The sequence below is a fragment of the Agelaius tricolor genome, unplaced genomic scaffold, assembly GCF_023055355.1.
Source record: "Agelaius tricolor isolate 1412-34295 unplaced genomic scaffold, bAgeTri1.0.p SCAF_15, whole genome shotgun sequence".
Lineage (NCBI taxonomy): Eukaryota > Metazoa > Chordata > Aves > Passeriformes > Icteridae > Agelaius > Agelaius tricolor.
Genome location: NW_027269275.1, coordinates 7,539,122 through 7,558,238, shown reverse-complemented (window position 1 = coordinate 7,558,238; position 19,117 = coordinate 7,539,122).

The following is a 19,117-nucleotide window of genomic DNA, read 5'->3' as shown; positions in this document are numbered from 1 at the left end:
TGTCACATATGACTCCTGAAATATCACACTGGCTCCTAACACCAGTACAGTCTTGGAAAAGTTACTGCCAAATGTTAAAAATGCTGCCATTTCCTCAAGAATGGTTTAATAACAGAGGTTTTTGGCTTTGTAAACTAAGCCTTCATTATTGTTTCATTTCTGATTTAAGATAAACCATCTCCCCTCAGTTCCTTATTCAGAAATCAAAAATGCAGGATGAGAAAATGAAGGAGAAATATAACTCACAATTTTTGTCCCTTTCTTGCAGCTGCACTGGGGACTTCTTAACCTCCCCATGCTTTATATGATCACATAAAATAACTCTCTGTGTAACAACTCAAAATGTTACAGGTCTACTGATGCTCTTGATTTTTATGATTTGGATGTAAAACACAAATGTAATTCCTAAAATGAGCAAAGAACCTAAATGCCATGTACATTTTAAAAAGTTACACCCCAAAATCCAGCTGCAAGCAGCTTTCCAAGGGGCAAAATTAAAAGCAATGAAGTCTGTCAACCCTCAAAGGACGGAATTTTTATCACTATGCCAAACTGAATCATTACCTTACTACTCCAGGTAAAAACACACATGGGTTATTAGGGCTACATCAGTGGGTATTTACTAGGTCTGGTTTTTAGTATGGTGGAAATTACTAAAATCAAGATGTAAGATAACTTTGTAGTATATATCTTATACTGCTGCAATTGCAGTACAGCCTTATGCAATCGCTGACTCAGCGAGAATCTGGTCCTTACAGGAATCTGGTTCTTTATGGGAATCTGGTTAGCAGGAAGCTGGTTAGCCCTGGGGAAATGACTTCTTTTTCCCATGGAAAATTGCCTCTGTTTGCAGCCACTTGCACTGGCAGACTGTGTGGTGCCAAGCGAGAAATTTGCTTGGATTTCTCCAATTTCTTTGCTGGATTTCTCCAAAACTAAAGCTGCCAGCAAGTAGGACCCTGCACGTCCTTAGAGCCCCAAACACCACATCTGTGCTGATACCCAGACCCTGAAGAAAAGACTTCTTTTTCCCATGGAAAATTGCCTCTGTTTGCGGCTACCTGCCCTGTAGACAGTGGAGTGCCAGGTGAGAAATTTGCAAACTTTGCTGGATTTCTTCAGAACTAAAGCTGCCAGCAACTGGGACCCTGCAATCTGATTATTTGAGGGAATCTGGTTCTTTGAGGGAACCTGGTTCTTTAAGGGAATCTGGTTCTTTGAGGGAACCTGGTTCTTCAGAACTAAAGCTGCCAGCAACTGGGACCCTGCAATCTGATTATTTGAGGGAATCTGGTTCTTTGAGGGAATCTGGTTCTTTAAGGGAATCTGACTAACGGGAATCTGCTTCTTTGAGGGAATCTGGTAAATGGGAATCTGGTTCGTTAAAGGAATCTGGTTAACGGGAATCTGCTTCTTTGAGGGAACCTGATTCTTTAAGGGAATCTGACTAATGGGAATCTGGTTCTTTACAGGCATCTGGTTAACGGGAGTCTGGTTCTTGCATGCTCTGGGTTAAGATACGATTGTGTCCGCGGTTCCCAGCCAGGATCTGATGGAGTCAGCCTGTTCCTCCCCTGGCTGAGCACTCACCCATGCCCGTGTGTCAGCCCAGCTCTCACTCGGTGGGCTCGGGCTGGATCCCGGCGCTGGTTCGCTTTTCCGCGCCCGGGTCCCGCTGCCCGGCGGCTCCATCTGGCGGCAGCCGCAGCTCGGCGGAGCCCGCAGCTCCTCTCACGGAGCCGGGGAAGCCGCAGCTCCGCGCCTGCCCCTCGGGAAGGGCCTCCTGAGCACACGCAGGGACAGCTTTGCTCCGTGTGCTTTTTAATTTTGGGAGCTGGCGGAGTGAAAGCAGCTCAAGGCAGTCCTGCTGCACATCCGATCCTGTCAATAATCTCACTGTATTCTCTGTCTATTTAGGGACTGGAACATCTCTCTTAGGAAGAAAGGCTGAGGGAATCGGGCCTGCTCAGTCCAGAGAAGTGACCTCATCCCTGTCAGTGACCGAAGGGAGGTGTCAGAGCACGGACCAGGCTCTCAGCAATGGAAAAAGAGAAACAGGAACTGATGAGGAAGAACTTTCCCGTGCAGTGACAGAGCACTGAACAGGCTGCCCACAGAGAGTGTGGGTCTCCCTCACTGGGGACATTCCACAACAATCCTGGACACAATCCTGGGCCATGTGCTCTGGGATGGCCCTGCTGGAGCAGGGAGTGGGCCACTGTGTTCCCTTCCAACCTGACCCATTCTGTGATTCACTGCAGTGAGCTGGGCTCTTAATAAATACTAGATGTCATTGCTTTTCCCCCATCCCTTTTATCAGCATTGATTCACTCTTTCATTTCCTGTATCAGGATGTTTTATATCTTTTCCCTCTTCAGGTTACTAGGATCTCCATGCTTTTAAAAATCAAGATAAAAGCCACCCTTTTACCCCCAAAAATCCTCATTATGTGTCAAAAGCAGGCATCAGAAATCAACCGCAGCAGTGGTGCACTGGCATTCTGGTTTGAAGAGCCTCCTGGCAGATTTCTGTCAAGGGCTTCCCTAACATGCAGCAGAACCCAAAATGACTGCAAGCCCTTCATTGTGTCCTCAGCCTCACGTTTGCACAGCTTTTGACATACTAAGAGATAGGCCAAGGGGCACCACAAATGGTTTCAGCTGCAGAGGGTCTGTTGCTACCAAAACAATGATTCATTCTGGCTTGCAGCCTGTCCTTTAGTACATCTTGGGAAAATGCTCATAGGAAGCAGGCTCAGTCTGGAGAAACTGTCCAGAGACACCTGATCCAATTATCTGAAACACCTATTACCTTCACAGGAAACCCTGACATATTTTTTTCCGAAGATGAGACACTTAATCTTGTTGCACAGAAAAAAGGTTGTTTCTCTGCATTTAATTCTATGCTAGAGAATCCCAGAGAAAACATGAGGATTAGGCAACTGTATGTGACAAAATTAGTTTCATCATTTCATCTAGTTGCACTGGTTTTTTTTTTCCTTAAAACCTTGGAATTTTTTATCATCACAACAGCAGGACAAAGAACCATTCCAAACTTGAGGCATGCATGAAGTAATATTGATCTGTTTGTCTAAGTTTGCAAAGCACCTAAAAATACTCTCCAAGTTTTCCTTTAGTGTCAATGCATTGCTTGGATATGGGTGAGGATGGTTTAATTTAATGTTCGATCAAAGCAAAGAGAAAAGAAGAAAAAGGAAGAAATATTGTGCGTTCTCCAGAACATGTGGTGGGAGTGGGCCACCACATGTGAAGAGAAGGGGATGGAGGATGTAGCAAAGCAAGTTTCTAATCACATCCCAGTTTGGGAGGGTCTGAGATTCCTGTTGTTTCCCCCCAAAGGCTGGGAAACCCTGTGCTGCAGTGATGAAAAGCTGCTTTGCTTATCCCTGACTCTGCTGTCTCAGGCTCCAGAAAATTTCCATCTCTCCCTAGCTACTGTAATACCCTGGTATGTGTGCTCTTACAGGGGCACAGCAAAATCACAGCAGCTGTTCTGGAAGAGTCTGCCACTTCTGCTTCATATTACAGCAAACATTTGAACCTTCCCTTCTTGACAATGCAACACTTTTATAACATAACATAACACTTCTGAGCTCCTCATATTATAGTCAGGATTGCCAGGAGAACAGTGAGCCTTCACAGGATCAAACAAGGCACAACTATCAAAAAAGAAAATGAATGTGGAAGTAATGCTACAGCATTTAAATCCTTAAACAGAGCTACTTACTAAGGGAAATTTGTAACCACAGGATGGCTTTTTAAAAAGATTGAGAAAAGGCAACATTTCTAAAAGGAGGAACATAACTCCAGTTGTCACCTATTAACAGTCTTTACCCCTGAGCTGGAAGGTGTAAATAATACAGTAGAAATGACCAAATCATTGCAGGAGGACACAATAGCAGGTTACTGAGATCCACTACAAGCAAAACATATGCTTGATGGCAAATCTTTTCCCCATTTCCTACACTAGATATTCATTGGGGTCTGACTTCTAATTGAATGCAAATAAAGAATAACAGGTTTTTGCATATGACGTGAAGCTATAGAACATCTGCCTCTTCACAGCCTTTCAATGTACCTTATGTGATACTAAGCAAAGAAGGTTTGCCTCATCAGCTTGTAAGAAATGGTGAATTTGAAGAACAGTGTGACAGAACTAAATCATTCCACTGCTGCTGTAAAAGGTGTCTCTTTGATCTCCCCATGTACTCCTAGGTGATAAAATGACAAGTTGGGCAAAATCAGTTTCAATGCCAAAAAGATGGACTACTGGTGCAGAAGGTCACAAAACACTATTAATTGCCTTATATCATCTCAGTCTTGAAAGATGATCCAAAAATACAGGCTGGTGCTTCAGAACAGAGCACACATTGCTAGCAAGCATTATCTAAGCAAGCTGTTAAAGGCACTTTAGGCTCTTACCTGCAAATGGAATAACCTATCTCCTGCTCTTTTAGCCTCTTTTACAGTAGTCATTTATGCTGGTTTTTACTTCCTCAGCAACCTAATTCACTAATTGTGTTTACTGGTATAGTCATTTTGTGACCTTTTCAGAAAAAAGCTACAGCAATCTGAATGTAAAAGTCAGTGTCCTGAAATTAGCTTACATGTTTATAGGTTATAGCATGGACGAACACTGATGTGGAAATAAAAACCTGGTTAAAAAATAGCTACACAAAATACCAGAGAGGAGCTAGAAAAAAATCCCCATCTCCCACATCCACTCTTTTGCAGAGTGTGTCTAAAGTAGTGCACCTGAGCTTTTGTCAAAACTCTAATTAAAGGACTTACATAAAGTAGACAAACATCAAAATCAGATCTAAAATGCCTATTGTACATTCAGTTAAGGAACAAAACACTTGAGTATCAAGGATGGATGACATTTGAAGGTGTCTGGAATAACATCAGCAATATATTTCCATGCTTGGTACTATTCAGTGGTGTGAGAGATGTGCACTGGTGCTTCTGGAGTCTGAGAACAGTAATGTGTGTAGTTCTGGCCCCCAACACACATTACTTTGGACACATGCTGTAAGCCCAAAGAAGCTGATTTCAGTCCCAGCAGAGCCAAGAGTCCTTGGCTGACTTCATTTCCAACCTTACACCCACTCCAGAGGTGCTGAATGAGAACCCCAGTTTTCCAAAGGAACACAGAATCATTCTCTCCAGCATTCCTGGATTTGATAATGTGATAATGTGGCAGGCAGGAGGGGAAGCTGCAGGCAGCTGGGCAGTAGAGTGAAAGAGGCCAGCTTGTACAGATTACATTACCTGATTTTCTTTTATCATGGTAAGTTGGAGGCAAAAAGATGAGAATGTGAATTTGAATTACTCTTTACAATGATGGACCAGATTTGAAGCTTCCAGAAGTCACTGCTAATGGTCAAATATAAAATGGGATTTTCAGACTCACAGTTCAGCAGATTTCAGTGCTGTCTCCTGGGTCATCCCTCAGTGTCACATGCAAGCACAAAGGTGTCACCCTTTGGGATCACACAATGCCTATGTGGCTGCAGCAGGGTTCTCTGAAGAACTGAGCTAAATGAAGAGTAGGGCATTATTTATATAACATTTATATTGTCCTCTAACATGAGCTAGACTTTGGAAACAAAATGAACTGGAAACTTTGCAAATTACAAAGGGACCTTTTGCTGGCTTTCTTCAGCCCTAATCTTGGGAGCCACTGCTTTAAAAATGTCACAAATGAATGTTTGTAAAATTATGTGCATGCAAAATCAGTAAGGGGCATAATTTGTAAAGAACAGCTAATGCTGAATGGCTTTATGGACAACAGTGTGTGCATACACAACCACGAGAGGCAAGCACCAGTGGAGGAGAGGGCACTGCCCAGGCAGGTGACTGAATGCTAGAAAGGGAAAGAACTGGGCAGCTCTTTCTCTACAATAAGTTCCAGGGAATTCTTTATTCTTCTCTAAGCAGACAAGCATTAAGTTTTCAAAGTCTGTTGGAAAGACTCACAGCAGGATGTGCCAATTCAATCAATACCATGGAAGAATAAAAGGCCAAGACTTTGCTGCAGTTAGAATCAACAACTGTCCTAAATTTCTGACAAACAGGAGCTGTGTCTCTTTGCTAGTATTTGAGATGTGTATAAAATGTTGGTAGGGTCCACATCCACAGCCAGCATCACTGCTCTTTTTTTTCAGCTGATACTCCCATCATGCCTCAGAGGTGACAAAAGGAATACTGAGTCCAAACCTGAGAACAGGGTCTCATGAAAACAAGAAAAACAAGAAATTATGCAATCTACTGAAGAGATTTTCTTCAGAAAGATCACAGGTCTCATGCTTTAGTCATGGCCTGTTCCTTTGCAGCAGGTTCACTGCAAGCTAAAGGACTTTCACCTAAGCTGCTCACGACGACTACAGAAACCTCCAGGATTACAGTGCACAAACAATGGGAGAAAAGCTGCTTCAAATAATACATGCAGACAATGGAGCTGCCATTATGGTAGCAATGCAAAATATAGACAGGGATTTAAATGAAACTGGTGCTATCTGTATACTTTGGAGGGCTCACGTGTGCCAAATTTGGCAGCATGAGTGTTCATACTGCTTGTTGCTCCACCCCTTGAACAATGAGGCTAAACCCCATATGTGCAGGAGTTGGTAGAGCACAAGCAGTTTTGCTAATCATGCTGCATGCAAAAGCAAAAAGACAAAGGAAACTAGTAATGCTTAGACTAGCATTGGGGAAATAATTAAGCATGAATGAAATATTGTATGTGGATTTGAAATGAATGTTCTCGGAAACAATTGTGCTGCTTTCCCCCCTAAGTTTCACAAAGTAATTTGCATGTCATTTAAATAAATACCATAAATTATTGCAAACTTTTTGTTTTTATTTACATAAAACAAAATACTAATTTCCATTATTGTCTGGATTACCTGACAAGAGTGAAATGCAGAGGTCTGAGAGAAAACCTGTCTCTCCCTAAAGTATTACAGATTTCTCATGTGTGAGAGAACCAGAAAGCAGGACCCCATATTCAGCTTTGCCTGACAGACAAGGAATGCTCTGTACATGAAACAGAGATATGGGATCAGATCTTCCAGCTGAGCCAAGCTGCAGCTCACACTGCTTTCACTTTCTTTCAGTGTGATCCACATGTCACCTATTTGATTTCACCTCTGATAAATATTTGCCTTCCTTCTTGACTACTTAGTTACACTTTGTCAGATTCCTTCTCAAAATCTGCTTTCTCCTTTCACCCCATGGTGGGGTACAGTAACCAATTCAGAACCCTTTACAGTCTCTGTATAGAAAAATCAGAAGAAAATAAATGACTGAAATACAGAAATCCAGGGAAAAGCGAGTGGACAATAACCTAAAAAGTTAGGAAGGTGCACACAACTCTGCAGGATCATATGGAGCCTGATGGCCACTCAAAACTCAATACAGGTACCACCACCTGAAAAACCAAGTGACCTAACATCCTGCAAAAGGAGGAATTTAGTACACAGCATAATTTTTAATGTTCTGGCTATAAGAGAGTAAATGATCATTCATGCTTCTGACCTATGAAATCTGCCTGCAGGTTTCCTCCACAATGCTTTTATTTATATCTAGTTTCTCTCTCCAGTCTAAATGGGAACCCAAGAGATATTCCTCACTCTTCTCACATGACCTTGGGCTGCTTTTCCCCATGTTGTTAAACATGTCAAACATTATAGATTGCAAGACAGATGAACTCATTATACAGATGTTCTTTTCACAGAGGACTAGCCTGCAGTCTCAGTTTCTAAGGCAGTTTTTTGCTTTATAAACCAACTTCCTATTTTGGGTACAAAGGCATTTAGGTATTTACTTCCCTGGACTTTGCTTACTGGAGCCCTAAGATGTGCTTCACCACAAAGGAAATAAAATTGACTGGGTGTAACTTCATGATTTCCAGATATCACTAGGGTGTGCTGTAGATCATGAAATTTCAGTAAAGCACCATTAGCAGGGAAAAAATCTAGCTGCTATAATAAATATTTTAAAATAATTACAAACACAGAAGCAGCTCTCCACTGACTTGAATTCCTCTTAAAACAACATACACACTCAAGAGGTAATGCAACATCCAAAACAATTTAAAACATTTTTGTACACAGGCTTGGTCAGCACTCTAGCACAAAACTAGAGTCAGGCAGATAATCTGCACCTAAACTGCATGTAAGTAACTAAAATTCAAGCATGCAGTCTGGTGGGAATTGAAAAAATGAGACTGGAACAAATATACATAACAAACCAGGTAACAAGCAATAACACTGTGGAAAACATTCTCTGGAAAGAAAGAAAAAAGAGTCTATATAATCACCAAAACTCACAAAGGTAGTGCAGAGTGAGTTAGGTTTACAAATTAATACATAAAAAATTTACAGTTAATTATACAAAATTATTAACAGTTATTTATACAAATTAATTAATATAAATAATGGTGCTGAAATTTCCAGTGAGTGTAACAGTAGGACTGAACCAAATTCATCATAGACTGCACCTCTTGGGTGTCAGCTCTTAGTAACAGAGGAGGAGGCTGCAGCTTTGGGAGGAAGGAAAGCATCAGCTCCCAGCTCTGGGTTTCCAGCCCCTGCAGGAGCTGGGCACTCTGGTTACAAACACACCCAGCAGCTGCTCAGCACCTGGGACAAGGCACCTTCCTACTCTTGCACCTCTTACCTTCAGCCTAGGAGAGAAACACCCTGGCCCCCCATCCTTCAGCACCCACAGCTCCCAGTGCAGGCATGGAGGGGTGGTGGGACTGTGAACCCAGCACAGTGAGGAGGCTGAATCAGAAGAGTTTTGAAGCACAGCTAACTTCAAGCATGTGTTTACACCAAAACCCACAGGCTCAAATGCAAATTTAAAAAGAAGCACCTATTAAAACAGTAACAAACACTTAACTGGTTTATTGCTGAGACCTCCACTGTCAAGACCTATCCAGAAAGCCATAGTTAGTGGTAACAGCAAACACAATTACAAGGGATGCTCCCAAGCTCCATGAACTGAGTTTGGTAGTCTTGCACCATGAACCACATATTCATTATTATAACAAATTGTATTGCTATTTGTAGCATCTAGGGAACCCAAATCAGGGCTCTATTGTGTGACAGACTGTACAAGCACAGAAAAATAGGATGGCTTTTATAATGAGTACATCACAAGCCCCACTACCATAATTAACATTGATTAGCATCGATGCAAACAGCATGGGAAGACAAAGATTGAGCCAGTTTGGAGGCTGAGGTACTCTCTCACCCTGGAAGGTGGCTCCTTTGGTTCCCAACTGCAGAACAGAGGGGAGGCTGTTTCAGTGGGGAAGGCTGCAGTCCCCAGCACTCCCAGAAGCACATTCTAGGACATGGGATATAAAGAGGCATCTTTGTCACTTACTAATCCATTTTCTATCACAGGCAAAACCCCATGGCAGCACCACCATCAACTCTGAGAAAAAAGGATGGTTGGCAACATCTGATCTTCTCCATGTACTAGAAAAGACCCCAAAAAGCCAAGTTCACTTAAAATGAGATCTCAAAAGAGTGACCCTTAATGGGCATGGGATAGCTGCATGTGATAAACTTCCTGCAAAAGCCAGCCCTTGCTAGATCTGTAACTATCATATGCACCTCCTCATCCCAGGTCCATGGCATTTTCCCACACTTGCCTTGGATACTAATGCAGTTTTTCTTTTTATCTGTAGGAAAGAGTTGACAATTCTGTAATGCCAGCAAAAATGGATAGTGTGAAATCATAGGGCTGAATACGTTGATTGTGTTAATGAAATTATCTTCACTAACCAAACAAAATTCCAGACCCAGAACCTTCCTACAAACTCTCCTCTCTCCCAAAATGTTTCTACACTTCTTTTACTGCATAACCTAACAAAATACAGACACCTGGAATTTTAATACCACATTCAGCACCATGGAAAATATATCCAGAGAAAATATATTCCCACTAGAAATTTCGTTCAGTTCCCCATGCCATAACCTAACCTGCAGTCTGCTGTCTCTTCAGACTTACTGCTTGTTTCAAGAATTCTCATATGCATTAAACTGAACATGTATGTAAATATTTGCAGGACTAAACTGTAGCCACAATTTCAAATGCAATCAGGATATGTTGTGCTCAACTGTAGTTAGGGTCCAGTGTTTTGCTATTTTTTGCTGTTCTGGTGCAGTTTCTTAATTTGTTTTTCTTCTAAGCTACTTCCTACAATTTCACTCACAGGGAAATGAAACATAATTCTATAAAGCCTAAAAATAAACTCAGATCTGCTAAAAAATTCATCATTTCACTCCCAGGCTTCTACCAGCTGGGCTTGTCTGCTTTAGGTTTGACACCCCTGAGAACTACAAGCATGACTTACAAAGATGAGCAAGTTTACATGAGAATGATGAAAAGATCCATTTTTTAAATCTTTGCTTAGCCAAAATACCATCCTGGGCATTTATTACTTGAAGACTTTTATTTTTGGCAATTTCTCACTCCCTTTTAATACTGTACTTACATTATTTGCAAATTTGGAGAGGTAATACCCAAATCCATATTCAGCTTTACATGTACTTCTTGCAGGCTTGCTCATTACATTCGTTAAACTATTTAATTCTCAAGGATCTACTAGAGATACAGTGAAGACCCCCTGAACAGCAGTTAAGAATAAACCTGTAATGAGAATAAATTACACATGCATATCAATTGCTACAAGTCCTGTAAGGAGTGAGACCTTTCTACATAAACATCTGCTGCAAAATTAAATCTGATACATTAATAAAAGCCCTCCCCACCCAACCCAAACAATGGATGTGTAACAGTTACTCGATCAGTTAAAAGAATAAACCTTTTAAATAAATAAATTTGCGCTTCACCAATTTATGTCACTGTGGTACTTAAGGCGAAACCTTTTAAAGGAATAGATTTACTGTGCACACAGATCTCCACTGGGTATGTGTAATTATGCTAAGGAAAGGCATTACTTTTAAAGTGGATGAATGGCTGATACTTTTTGATTTACTGCTAGAAACAGAAAAATGGTAATGGCATGAAATAAGCATTTGCAAAACCGTTTTGGCAGACGGAAAATGTTTGATTTACCTAGGGCATCTATCAGGTTCTATATTTTAGATCAAAGCAGATAAATGGAAAGGCAAATGGATATTCGGAAAAAAAATCTACTGCTTTTCTGTCAGCCTTGCAAGTAAGTTAAATGTTTGAATGAGGAAAAAGCCCAAGGCTCTTTGGATGGAAGAAAACCATGATTCATCACTGCTCTGGCAACTACAGCTTTCTGTATTTACCTGAAAAGGTGACATGGAAGTCATTGTCACTTTCTCATTCTAGGCTTGATTCTGAGAGGTGTTTTTAGAGGCAGCTGGCAGAACTCAGCATTTCCACCTGACACTTAAAGTAGACAATGCATACCCTGGGTCATATTTTCATCTCAACTCCACATTTTTTGTTTTCCTTTCTGGTTGGAATTCCTGTTGGTGAAGAAATTATTTTCCAGTTAAGACACATAGATGCAAAATCAAAGCTGCTGCCTTCTGAGATCCTTCTAAAACCTGTGCCATAGGAAAGCACCCTGAAGGCAGGGAAAGGCTGACTACACAATTACCTGTAACAAGTCCTAAAAATCAGCTTCTTCCTATGGCAGATTTCTTCCTAGAGGTTCCCAGTAAAAAGCAAGGTTTCTGATTGTGCTATGATCCTGTTCTGAACTCTTCTTACACTGAAATGCACCCCCAGGAGCTGTGTGGTAGCAGCACTGTGTCCAACCCTCAGAGCACCACCAGCCCAGCAGTACATGTGCTGCACAGATGGTCTGAACATGCAGAGTTAATCCAAAATGTTTGGGTCACATCCAATTTGCTGTGCTTGTGGAAATCCACAGGAGGGCACAGGACCCCCAGCCACATCAGATGCAGTGGCAGTGTGCACACCACGTGCAGGGCACTTCCAGGGAGTGTCAGGTTTGCTCCACAGGCACGGTAGGATTTGCTCCTGTGCTGGGATTACTTGACATCTGGAAATCCTGACAAACACATAATCCTTGCACATAACCTCTTGACAAAATGTCTGCTGTGGGAAGGACATGTCTGGGGAAATTCAGCATATGTCCCTCTGCCTGCTCTCTCAGGAAATGATGGAGCATGGGGTATGGCCTCTCCAGCTCTCTCCACAGCATTATGAACATGAGCAGCAAATCCATCAGCTACTTCTGCATGCATTTATTCTGTGAAAGGGCTGACCAGCTCTTGAAAGGCCAAAGAGCAATCAAAACTCATATCTTTTGCCTAGACAGGTAAAAAGCCTGCAGGGCTTATAATTACTCAGGGAGTTGGCTGCTCTCTAGGATGCAAAATAAACAGATATCTGGTCCTGCTGACTCACATGGCCTGTATTTTCAACTCAGTAGCTTATCCTTGACCACTAAAATACTGAACAGGTTACCCTGAGAGGTTGTGGAAACACCCTCCTTGCATTCAAAACCTGACAAGATCCTGAGCAGCCTGTTCAGTGGAGTAAACACCCTGTTCACTGAGCAACACTCAGTGGATGTGCTTTGAGCTGGTGGGTCAGACTAGGTGCTCCTTCCAATGTCCACTGTTCCAGAATTCTGTGGTGAAGAACTCTCCCTTCAGTTTTGTAGATGCACTTCCTTTCTAAATAGCAGCTGATTGATCCTAGCTATGCCTTAAGCCATGGCTATCACTGTGGACAGAGTTCAAAGATGCTGTATTTGTGGAGCAGGCCAAATCCTCTGCAGTGATCAACTAAAAATGACCAAAAAAATAGTATTTCACCAACAGGAGACCAAGATGCAGGACCCTCTGCTTCATTCTAATACTGCTAAACAGCCCCTGGACAAAGGGGGGGCTCCACAGATGAGCAGAAAGCCAACACCAGGCTCAGCAAGCAGCACCCAGACCTTTTGTGCCCTTCAACCTCCTCTCCTCTCTCCCCAAGGTCATCTTTAGTGATGTCTCTGAAGTAACAATCCCCCTGTACAGACTTTCACATACATAAACTCCTAAAATCAAGACTCATGACTGTAAGGCCACCAAAGGCAGGATGCTTGTACACCCATAAGTCAATGCACCTCTGCAAGCTGAAGATTTGTGCACACCCAGGGCTAGCTGGAAATTTTACACTTTGTCTTTAGAAAAAGCTTCCATGCAAGGAATAAAATAAGTCTCAAAATATTGAGCCAGAAGTAAGGCCAGACCATATTTCTCCTCCTGTAATAAATCAGCACTATATGTATATATTAAATCCAATCCCTTGATGTGTCCAGTTTCAGTAATAAAAACTTAGTGAGCAGGGCAAAAGTTATTGGGTAGAGATCAATATTCTTGCTTGTTGTCCTTGATTGGCAATAATGTGATGCTTTCTCCTTGACTGTAAGAGGTGCTTTTGTGATTTGGGAGCATAAAGAAATTCTGTACTTGACAGATTTATGCAGTAGGAATACGCTAATGTCCTTTGACCCGCTTAAGAATAAATATGACCTACCAAATTGTCATTTTTATGGGTATTTACAACTGAGGCACTTTGTAAACCTTAGAACTAATATTTCCCAAAGGAAATCTGTGCTCTCGAATCTTGATAAATTATTGAAAAATACAAGCCACTACCAGCCCTACAAATTTTCTCTTCTCTTTCTCCTATATTTGGTTACACAGGAGTTGTCAGAGAAGGCTGGACCACTGATCTATTTCACCAGGTGTGCTGCTGCAGCCATGGTTAGTGACTCAGAGGAATCCTATAGAATTTTTGGCTATTTGATAAGGGTAGTGCAAAAAAAAAAAAAAATCCTAAAACTTGAAGGTTTTCAGTGCATGACTGAAATATTAGTTATAGAATTCTTTAAACCCTCGAATTACTGTTAGAAGAATATTACAAACTATAATTTCCACAACCCAAATGCCACCAGCTGCATTTGCTCTCATAAATGCTTCAGCTGATAAACAAATAACACAAGGAGTAGAATAAACCAGCCCAATTCACCCAGATGCCAGTGCTCACAGCCTTGTGGGTGTAGTGCAGATATTCCTTAAATTTAATAATTGTTGCTAACCAACATCCCTAGCTCCTTAACTCTGCAGGCCAAGTGACCAGAAGCCTTCATTTAATTGCTGTATCTCAGCTCCACTTCATGTCACCTCCCCACCCCACTTGCCACACAATTTTTTTCACCATTTATACTGTCCCTGGCCTCAAAGGTTTCAAAAAAGACAAACTAATTTCCCACAGAGATGGGAAGTAGTGAGCTGAGGCCCTCTGCCCTTCAGAATCCTCCTCTGAAGAAGAGGATGACAGCACATGACTATCTCAATAGCTTGGTCTTAAGGTAAGAGATGTTTTTGACACAGAACTGAATAGTAACAGTGTCATCCATACCAGAGTTATGAAAGCTATTTCCTTTTAGCCTTATTTGCCATCTGAAAATTGGCAAAGAGTCAGCACTGCTCAGGACAGTATCTAAGACACGAGACTTACAAAAGCTTCTTCTTCCACCTCTTGGTTACACCCCTGCACAACAGTACAGAAGCTCTCAAAGGCTCTGAACACACCAGATTTTGAGTAAAGCACCATGACGTGGCACTCAGCTCTACTTTTACTCCATTTCTAAGGGCAGCTGCTTTTCTGTTTTTCTTTGCGCATCTGTGGACAACAAAATCTTTTCTCTCTCACAAGAATGTCTTCATTAAGTCAGTTTCTGCCTTCAGCTTATTCTTGTGCATACTATAATCTGTGTATATGCACAAGAAAGGCTTGAGAAGCAGACTGAAAAAACAGGAAGCTGGAATAAACAATGAGGCAGGAACTGTGGGAAACTTAAGCATCTTTTCTTGCCCTTATTGTGCTGCCTTCCTTTTCATTTTTGTTTACTGCTGAATTTAGGATTCCTCCTACATTTGTATGAAACATGATTTCAATGATCTCTGTTTTGTGGCCTCTTTCTGAAGCAATGTGACATAGCACATCTAACACAGTGACCAGGCACAAAGTCAAACAATTCTGAGTTCAACTACTATCCTGAACACTTGGTTTCATATCAGATTTGCCAAATTTAGATATATATTTTTTTATAATTAATGTTGTTCACTGAGTAATAAAAAGGTCCTAAATACCCACCAATTCAGCAGCTCCTACTCTCTACACTGAATATTCCATCTCCCTTTGCACAGGTGGTAGAACAGAGGGAGAAATTGCATTTTAATATACAAAACACCCAGTAGTCCATGCATCAAACAGCATCTCTGTCCCATTCATAATGTCCTTCATTCATTCATCACTCATTTTTAAAGGAGTGATATCCTTTTAAAAGAGAAGTTATAAAACACTAACAATTTGATGGCTGACACTGAATTTACTTCATGAAACAACAAAAATTTGAGTGACAGGAAAGAGAGGAGTTAAACATAGATAGAGAGCAGAAGTTTCAGCCCAAATCAGCAAAATCCCTTTTTAGCACCTTGAAAAATACCTATTTAAGATGATCAATTTTTTTAATCAAGATAATTACCCTCACACGTCTTTTCCTATCCTTAAGTGTTTAACAAGAAACATCTTAGGCTCTCCTTAGCTCTACTACTTCTAAAGCTTCTAACTGTAAGCAAAGAATCAGATTATGTTGTGAATTGCAACCCTTTCACCTCATGTGAAAGCTTTCCTGATGGCATTGCAGAAAGACTTTTTCCTACCTTTAATTTTCCATGCTTTGAAAGATTAGGAAGAAAAAGCATATACTACTCTCAAGATTTCATTGGAGACCACCTGGCCTTTGAGTCTGGCTGCACCAGGGGAGGTTTAGGTTGGGTATTAGGAAAAACATCTTCACTGCAGGGGTGGTCAGTTCTACTACACACCATGGCATTGCAGCCCACAAGAGCAGTATCTCAGCCCAGTTCTCCATCCTTTCTGAAAAATACATCCTTTAGGTCACAGAGATAAGCACTGAAAATGCACAAGAAAAAAGCCACAGTCAGTTCTATTCCTAAACTCAACTTCCTCAGCACAGCCAACACTGCCTGGATGTCAGGGCAAAGTCAGTGAAGGTTTAATTTAAGTCATCTTTAAAGGTTTGGTTTTTTTTTTGAATATACATACATCTAAATCTGCTCTTGAACCCAAAGGGCTGTGAATTTCAAGGCTGGATTTCTACAGTTTTTTTTCATTTCCCATATTGCCATAATTACCTTGCAAACCAGCTTTCACTTAGGAAAAAATGTCACCCTAAGCACACATACAGCAAAGACAATCTTGGAAACACAACCTAGGGGCAAATTCAGAGTCTTAAGTGAAGAGGCTGCAAACAACCTGCAAGTAGAGCAAACAGCCCCACTCACTTCTCCGAGGAGAGCCATGCAATGGAGCAACTTGTCCAGGATTTAAGGTTCTGGTAAAGCCAAATATTTTGGTTTCATTTGCCCTTCCGGCTCTGCCAGGGCCTGCCTGCAGTTCTCACATTCCTCAGTCTCCCCCTAGTGAGGAGTGTGCTGGGATAGGTGTGAGAAACAAGAACTGGAGTCCAACTTGTGATCAGGGAGTCTGCAGAGTCAAAATAATGGATCAAAGAACAGCCCAGCAGCTGGATCTGCTGCTAAAATGACACTAAAGAAAATCTTGTAAGTTTATATATTTTCAGCACCAAAATAGAAAGAAAGATGGGTTTTTATTTATGTCCACCTAAATATTTGTTTTATGGATGGAATAAGAGTTTATGAAGACTGACACATTGATTTAGACCACTATTATTAGCACTGCCTTTTATTTATCTATAATTCACTAAAGAGACTCCATTTCACTATTTATCTTTCTTGGTCCAAAGGTGATACTGAATCTTCAAATAAAACAATCTTCCTATACAAATGGACACTTACATTCTCTGCTGGTTCATAGGTTAACAGCAGGATCCACCTGTGAAATCTGGGTGGGCAATTACTATTGTATTTTCACAACCTATTGTTATTTTTCTTTCTGCTCAGCACAGAACAGACACAAGTAAGAATAGTTACTATGCAAGAGCAAAACCTGAGAGAAAGAAGAGATCCAACAAGAAATGGAGGCCACTATCTGACATTTTAAAAGGGCAAATCGAAAGCAATCAACACCCAACAAAACGCTCAGTGTAGGATGAGGTGATAGCTTAGGATATACTTAGGGTGGTGTAATGAGGCTAACAAGTGCTGTGTGTTTTAATGTAAATTAACACAAGATAATCTCTTCACATATTTAAGTGATGCACTTCAAGTTAATTAATACATATTTAATAGAAGTCTTCTTGAACAGCTGTTATTTACTTCTGGAGTTTCTACACATTAGCACTGGCTGCTTTGTTCTGCTCTGAAGTTGTTCATGCTCCAAAGTACTTTAACAACTTGGGCTGTATAAAAATTGAACAGTCTTCCCAAAAGTCAGCCTTTCTGATAACTTAATATTTTCACGTTAAATATTCAAACACTTGCTGAACAAAAGGTCAAACTCTACTTACAGCATCTGTGTGAAACAGGCAAGCAGATGCTTAATGCTGCTAGACAAATACTTTTGGCACAAAGAATGATATAGACCTGGTAATCAGTCACATTTTCAGGCTTGAAAATCAGCTCTCCTTTACTTCTGTTCCTTAAATTCTGCACTTACCCTTCATATGTAACAATACAGACCCAAATTATGACCTGTTCCTTCCACAAGTGCTGGTGTTCCTCACACAGTGTGTTACATGAAATCCTGGCAGTGAAAGTGCTGTCTACAGTATTCACTGCATTATTCTGAGTATCACACCAGCTCATTGAGGCTTCTGTTTCAAACAACTACTGAGTATAACTTGTGTCTTAAACAGCTACTGAGTATAACATCACTGCCCTTGGACCTTGCATACAGCACTGAGGAAGTTCTCACTTACCCCCTCCTTTTATTCAGATGAAAACCCATTTGAGTTTCAGGCACTTCTGAGTTTTTAGGATGTAAGTAGAAATCAATTCAAGAAACACATTGGCAAACACGAAATTCTTATACTCACAGTGGTGAATGTGACTTTTGACAACAGGCACCAGTTTATTTGAAAAAAACCATCACCACTGAACAATCCTTATCAGCATACCTGTTGTTGTTGTCAGCTGACTGAAGATTTTTACCCTTATGGCCCTAGAGCACCAGTGCTCATTGCTTGCATGTCAGCCTTTAAAGCTCACAGGTTTACTGAAAATAGCTTCCAAAGTGCATACCTGTTGGGACAACCTTCACTGCATCTCCTGTCCAATGCTGTATGGAAACATACACAAAACAGTCCTAAATGCACAAAGATCAAACAGATGTACTGATTTAAGCAGATTGATATTACTAGTATCCAAGTGAATTCATTTTAATTTAATATGGCATTTTTCACAATACAGAGGACATAAAATAACATTCATTACTCAGACTAGGAATTGTAAGACTAAACCAGATCATTGCTTTACCTGCAAAGATGCTGTGGCTGTGTGGAATAAAAATTCAAAAAGCATCTTCATGATCCTTAACTGCCTCTACCAAGAGCCTGGTGAGCTGCAGAAGCAAGGACTGAGGGAGATAACCTCAATTCTCCCTTCCCCACCCCCTGAGTGTGGCTGGTACAAGCTGGGTTAGGCTCCAGCTAGAACCCTGAGCCCTGTAAGGCCACAGGGATGGGGTTGGGACACAACTGTTGGTTTGAGGGAAGCACCATCACACAGGTTTAAAGTGCCTGTGTAAATGTGAACTTTGACAAAGCAGTGCCAGCCACAACAACCAGGCACCTGAAAGGATTTCTGTGCATTGAAGCTGTGTCACTGCATTTAGGAGAAAAAGGAAGAAAAGCCATGGTTGCCACAGGACCTAAAGAATATCTTGTCCAGCAGCGCAACACAGCAAAGAGATTCCATTGCTTTTGGTGGGAGTCATGTGGGAAACAGACCAGTCCAGAAAAAAGAAACCTGAGAAGACAGTCTCATACTGTGATGTTCTGGAATCACCATTATGTTAACAAAACTAAGTACCTTGAAAATCTTCTTGTCTTTGGAAGGAGGATGTATCTTGTTCAGAGGAGCATGGGTGCTCTGCCAGCTGCCACA